Source organism: Peromyscus maniculatus, chromosome 16, assembly GCF_049852395.1.
Source record: "Peromyscus maniculatus bairdii isolate BWxNUB_F1_BW_parent chromosome 16, HU_Pman_BW_mat_3.1, whole genome shotgun sequence".
Lineage (NCBI taxonomy): Eukaryota > Metazoa > Chordata > Mammalia > Rodentia > Cricetidae > Peromyscus > Peromyscus maniculatus.
This window is the reverse complement of record NC_134867.1, coordinates 37,554,256-37,561,173: the sequence shown is the minus strand read 5'-3', so window position 1 is coordinate 37,561,173 and position 6,918 is coordinate 37,554,256. Positions and strand designations below refer to the sequence as shown.

General features: G+C 45.4%; 1 long non-coding RNA gene across 1 annotated transcript; it reads right to left on the bottom strand.

Annotated features, from left to right (window-relative positions):
• Nucleotides 1-514: 514 nt before the first annotated feature.
• Nucleotides 515-5,218, bottom strand: LOC121823180 (uncharacterized). Its single transcript, XR_013045032.1, has 2 exons — nt 4,261-5,218; nt 515-714 (listed from the first exon to the last, which is right to left on the bottom strand). It is a non-coding gene; the product is annotated as an uncharacterized LOC121823180 (long non-coding RNA).
• Between the last annotated feature and the right edge of the window lie 1,700 nt (nt 5,219-6,918).

Below are 6,918 nucleotides of genomic sequence, written 5' to 3'. Positions count from 1 at the left end.
TCAATCTCCTGTCAGATGAATAGCTAGCAAAGATAGTCTCCTATCCTGCAGGCTGCCCCTTCATGCTGGATCAAAGTTCCAGTCACTTTGTGCCCTCTTGCTATTGTTTCTCAGATAAGGGAACATGTTCTGAGAGCTGTTCCCTATGTTTCTACCTTGAAGCTTTCTACCTTCTCTCTCTTTCCCCTAGTATTAATCACATGCTAATTTTTCCTTTCAGGCTGTTAGGTGGGACCAAGTTTCAGTCTTCTTTATAGATATCAGTTTTCCCAACACCATTGTTAAAGAGGCCGTTCTTTCCACAGCTCATGTTCGTATCGTCGTTGTCAAGAATCAGATAGCCCAAAGCTGCACAGACCTGTCTCTGGCTTCTCTGTTTCTATATTGATCTATTATTGTATATTAACTATGGCTGTACTTCAGCTGGCTGTTCGAAGTTTGTCTTGACTCCACTGCAATGATGGGCAGGTACCTGTAATGTAAAACTGAAATAATTTCCATTCCTCCCCCCAAGTTGCTTTTTCTCAGTGTATTTTATCACATCAAGAGAAATGAAAGTAGGCAGACGGTAACTCCTGCTCTGGGGTTCCCAGCATGGCGAATTAACCGCTCCCATCTGGAGAGGGATCTGATCTTAGGCGAGCCATCCTGTGTCCTTGTTGCTTGGGAATGGTCAGTCCTCACAGGCTTTTTACCAATCAGCCCTTCTCATTCCTGGAATGCAAGGTAATGACAGAAGATAGCGGCTTAGTGCTGGGTAGGGGTTAAAGAAGCAAAATTAAAATGAGAGAGCACAGAATGGATGAGCTGGGCTGAGCAGTTAGTGCACCTCTTTCAGGAGTGGAACGTGAAGATGGAGCATGTGGAAAACCCAAGGGAGGATTAACAATAACACAGTGAATTGGGAGGAGAGTGAGGAGAGGTGGTGTCTGTGTAGGCAGGCACCTATGGGGACTGAAATCCAGTCTGCAAACCAGGCGGGCGGTGGTGGGCGCACACCTTTAATCCCAGCACTCAGAAGGCAGAGCCAGGCGGATCCCTGTGAGTTCGAGGCCAGCCTGGTCTACAGAGTGACATCCAGGACAGGCACCAAAACTACACAGAGAAACCCTGTCTCGAAAAACAAAAAACAAAAAAGAGAGAGAAAGAAAGAGAGAGGGAGGAAGGGAAGGAGGGAAGGAGGGAGGGAGGGAGGGAGGGAGAGAAAAGAAAGAAAGAAAGAAAGAAAGAAAGAAAGAAAGAAAGAAAGAAAGAAAGAAAGAAAGAAAGAAAGAAAGAAAAGAAAAGAAAGAAGGAAAGAAAGAGAGAGAGAAAGAAAAATCCAGTCTGCAGTTTGCTCTGCAGACCCGGATTGACAGACAGAGGTGGCTTGGAGCATCTCTTTCCAGATGGCAAGGCAAAACTCCAGCCTTCTGAGACTCTGTCATGCTTCTCTGACCCAAAAATGTACAAGAGGACTTCCAAAGTGTTGCCTCTCGAGGTGTGAGACTCACAAACGCCCCCACTTCCCCCTCCTCCTGGAAAGCCCCGCGCCCACAATGTCCCATTCCTCTAAAAAAGTCTGAAAAGACCTGAGCACTCTCTGCATTCTCGCTCCCTTTTAAGCAGCATAATTCCCTCCCATCCTCTCCGGGCTAGTCAAAACAAAAGGCAGGAGAAGGGTGCCTGGCAACCGCTACTTCCTGCCGCGCCACACAAAAGCACCCAATGCAGGCTGGAACACAAAGGCCCGGCTGGCTCATTTCTGGGATGGGGGGAGGTAAACACACTGCAGTTGTGATGTAGAAAGACAAATTGATGTTTTCTTTCTGGGGGAAAAAAATTCCCCGAAATCTCTACCCGCTGCCCCTCTGAGTGGGCTAGGTCTGGGAGTTCCAGGATGTCATGTGCCCTACCTCAACTTGCCAGTTAGTTGAAAGGGGTCTCCTCTGGATGTCTCCAGGGATAAGCTGGGGCGCCTGGGCCTGCGAGAGAGGAACGGAGTTCCTGGCAAGGGTGCCAACCCCATCACTCACTGTACTGGCATCTTGGAATCGTCCTACGTTAATGAAGCCTCTACTAAACCTTATAGTTTGGGGAGCAATGTTTGATTTAAAAGAACAAGGGCGGGAGAAAGGTTAATTTCAGACACACATGAGCCTGGTTGTTTAACCAGAGATTCTTTGGAAATTCTCAGACACTCAGAAGGAGGAATTGCGCAGAGCAGGGTCTGTGAAAGTCCTTCAAATCAATGTGGAGTCACATGCATCAAACAGCACGTGAGAAAGGGGAGGGGAGGGGGAGGGTGAAGAGACAAGAAGAGGGAGAAGAGGGAGGAGAAGAAGAAGAGGAGGAGGAGGGAAAGGAGGAAAGGAGGAGGGAGAGGAGGACGACAAGGACGATGATGAGGACAACAACCACCCTGAGTAGTTTTGGAGGAGGAGACCTCAGGCCTGGGCACCTGATTCTAAGAACCATCACAAAAATCAGAAACACAGCCTTGCACAAAGACTACTCCTGCAGGACTCCCTCGCTTTGGACAGATGCTACTCTTGATACTGATCCTTATAGCCAAGGATGACAGTTCCGAAGCCCCGTCTACAGTCTTCCTCGGCTTACCTTTGCAATTACTTGTTCTCTTTTGCCCCTTGGAATGTGCCCTTAATTTATGAAGGCCGCAGTATTCCTTCCCCTTGACATTTATAAATATAGTTTTGTTTCTTGAGACAGAGTCTTCAATTGCTGGGGATGTCTTTCTGCATGCTGTGAATGTGTGTTGCTCTGATTTGGTTGATAAATAAAATGCTGATTGGCCAGTAGCCAGGCAAGAAGTATAGTATAGGAGGGATAAGGAGAGAGGAGAATTCTGGGAATAGGAAGGCTGAGTTAGGAGTTGCCAATCAGACACAGAGGAAGCAAGATGTAAAGGCAGAAAGGTGAGAAAGTGTACCAAGCCATGTGGCTAAACATAAATAAGAATTATGGGTTAATTTAAATGTAAGAGCTAGTCAATAGCCTGAGCTAATGGCCAAGTGGTTTTAATTAATATAAGCCTCTGTGTGTTTACTTGGTTCCAAGTGGCCACAGGGCCACGGGAGCTGGGTAGGACCAGGAAGACTTCAGCTACATCCAATAGCTCATGCTGACCTTGAACTCTCTCTATCTAGCTGAGGATAACCTTAGATTCATGACCTTCCTGCTTCCACCTCCTACATGCTGAGATCACAGACATGCCACCATTCCTGGCTCCAAATAAGCTCCAAATATTTAGAGAATTTCTATTATTTAGTACCAAATTGTGTCCCCATCAACCCTATACCTCAAAGTTCTAACTCCCAAGATCTCAGAGTGTAACCATATTATAGAGTCACCTCATAAGCACTGTGATTAGTTAGGGGAGTAGTAGAGTGAGATGCCTCTCTCATGAAGCATGATAGTGTTCTTAGATGGCAAAGGCCAGGAACAGAGCCATCCTAGAAACTTCTGAGGGTATGTGGCCTTGACAGTACCTTGATCTTAGAGTTATAGCCTCTAGTACTTTGAGACAATAAATATTCATTGTTTATTAAACAGTTTTTATAGGTGTGTATTAATTATACATGATACTGGATTTCATTGTATTTTCACATGTGTATTGTTAATCCCACAGATTCAAGGAGAAAGGCCACCAACTCATATTATGGTCAAATTAACGAAAGTGAGCTTTTTATAAATCTGTGTACACAGACTGTCTCCTGCTAAGGCAGGATTCAAGAGATCAACATTGGACATGGGGAAGACAAGGGTTTTTGCAGCTCAGGTGTAGGGAGGTTCCAAATGAGGGATTTAGCAGGCAAATAGGAGGGGTTACAGGAACAGCACATAGGCATAAGGAGTTGGTCAGAACAACCGTTTGAAACAAAGACATGGTTGCCATTTCCTGGAACACGCAATACAGAACCGATGGTAGTTAAGGTCACAGGTGGGGCAAAGCCCAATCCTTGAGAAACAGACTTAGTCATAAACAGGAATGAATCTGGTTCATTTTTACTCTAAGATGGCTTTCAAGCTCAAGATGGCGTCAGGTTGGTTTATCAGTGTTGGAATATATTCACTCTCCGTTTCCCTCTCCCATCCCCCTCCCTCACTGCCCTTCTTCCTCATTAGCCTCCCTTCTGCTTCCAAAGCTGGCTGGTGTGGGCGCTTGTATGCTCTCCTCCCTCCCTGCAATGAGTTCACTTCAGGTTACTTGCAACAATATGGACGAAGGGTTAAATAAATACAAGAGCCTGGACAGCTTACCAGGGGCCGCGCCACTGAAGAAATTGTCTCTCCTTCCCCCAGTGTCCATTAACTGCCCATGGATCCTCGGGGATGGGTGGGGCTTCAGGATCTCCACTTCCCTGGCAACTGTTAACTGCCTGTATGCATACCCAGGGAGGGGCGAGGCTTTGCGGGCCCCTCCCCGCTCCATGACAAGATGTTGATGGGGGGGCCCAATATTGAGGAGCCCTTGTCCAGGTAAAGACTGTAAATTTCTACTGTTGAAGTGACTCAGTGTGTAGCACTTTGTTGGGGGCATTTCTTAGAAACTAGAATTTCTAAGAAATGTCATCCATTGATGTAATTCTGGCTGCGGACATCTGTCACTATGGGACAACCTACTTAATTCACACTTGTTCCCACCTAGGACCTACAGTGGCTTATTTTTCGTTGATCTCTACCGGGAACGTTTCCCACCCTGAGCTCCAACAAGCCAGTCTGTAAGTCAGGAAGCATTAGCACCTTGGAATACAGTAGCTTTTGTATTCCTAGAAATGGGTTATTTTTCTTTTTTAAAGAAACGAGTTAGAGCCTAAGCTAGTGATCTTAAAGACCAGTCCTGTGTGTTTCCCTTCATCACCTTCTCCTGTGATGTACAGCAGAACTGCTTCAGCAAGGTTGGTTTTGTATTCTCGTCTGACATTTTTGTCAATATTTTACTTAGCATTGCCCAAGGGTTCTGAAGCACTGTATAATAATTCTTTTTAAAGTATTTCAAAGTATCTGGATGTGCTAGTTCACATCTGTAATCCCACTACTCAGGAGGGAGAGTTAAAAGGACTAGGAATTTCAGCTCACCTTCAGTGACACAGTGAGTTCAAGGTCAGCCTGTGCTACTTGAGACTCTCACTGGAAAACAATCCACAGATCTTCTCCTTATCAGCCAAGACTCAGGGAAGTCCTTACTTAGGAGCCAGATGTGGAGACACATGCCTATAATCCCAGCACTTGGAAGGCCAAGACTGGAGGATTGAGGGTTGCCAAAGATTCCAGACCAGTTTAGCCTATATAGTGAGTGCCTGGCCATGCAGGACTACAGAGTGAGGTCTTGTCCCCAAAGGATAGAAAAATAGAAAAATGAAATCCTCACTCAGCTTCATTGATTGATTATACAAGAGTTAAGTTTTAATTTATTTTATTTTTTTAATTAGTAATTTGATGAAGATACAGTTCAGTGGTGGGATACTTGCTGAGCATGTGCAAGGCCCTGGGTTTGATCCCCAGCACCAAAAACAAACAAACAAACAAAATGACCTTCAATTTTATGGGTTGAAATTTGTTTTATGTTGTAGAATATTATTTTAGGAACTGTTACAGTTGTTTATGTTGTTTTTAAAAAATAATAGTGGCACTGTTACTGGGTGAAAAAGTCAGGAGACACAACAAAACCCAGTATCAGAGCTTTACAAGGGGAGGATGAAAGAGAGTAACCAGGCCCAGGGGGGAGACAAGCATGGAGAGAGAAAGAGAGAGGGGCGGGGGAGGAGAGTACAGAGAGAAGAGACGGGAGGATTCTCTGCCCGGCTTTGCAAGGATTCCCCTGCTCATGCGCAGGTAGGCTTACAGAGCTACGCCATGCGTGCGCTGATTGTGTGACCGGGCTGCGAGCATGTGTGAGATCACACAGAGCACTGATGACGTAGGATGTAAGACCCCTTACTTAGCTACTGAACTGCGCGTGTGCGGCCATGCAGCTGGAGTGGCAGAATTCTAACAGTACACACCCACAATATAATCTTTCTCACTGCTGATATCCTGTACCCGAGTGGCATCTTTGTTATGTTAGACAAATCAGCACCATCGTATCAGTGACACCAGAAGGCAGGTTATACTGGCGCTCCCTCCAGGTGGCACATTCTCTGGACCCAGGTCAAGGTCGAAATCCTGCCTCTTCATCATAGTGTCACATTCAACAGTACCATTCTCCCAGACATCTCCATGCTCTGCCTATTCCCATTTCTCCTTCCTTACAACCCCTGGCAACCCCTGAACCCTTTACTATCTCCTTAGTTTTTGTCCTTTCTAAAATGACACAGGGTTTGAATCGTATCGTACATACATGACGATTTCATACATGTCAGTGAGCCTTTTCAAATGGCTTTTTCCCCCTAACAGTGGGTTTCCTCCTGACCCTCGCTGGATCCATGCTTCTTCACATATTTCGGTATGAGGTGGGGGTTGGACCTACCTGCCCCTCCTGTAAAGCTGAGGCCTCAAGCTCATCTCATGCTAAGCCTCCTCCCTGCTTTGCATCTAGCATCAATCAAAACCTGTAGAACGAGAACTCAGAAAAGAAAAGACAGCCACAGAGTACAGTCATGCTATTATTTAAATTAAAAAAATGAGCCTAAGCATTTCCTTGGGAGGGGGGAGGCGGGATGAGTGTTATCAACTGCTTATGTGGCAGATGTAATGTACAAGTTGAATCTATAATTCATATTTTAATTAACATATTTAAATAACATATACATTATGCAGTACTTTGTCAGGGGAAACAGACTTTGGACTATTTAATTTATGATGAAAATCTATGGTCTGTCATGATGCTCAAAAGTTAAAGGTGTTTGCTGACATGCCTGTGGACTTCAGCTTGATATCTGGAACCCATGTGATGGGAAGAGAATGAGTGTGCATACA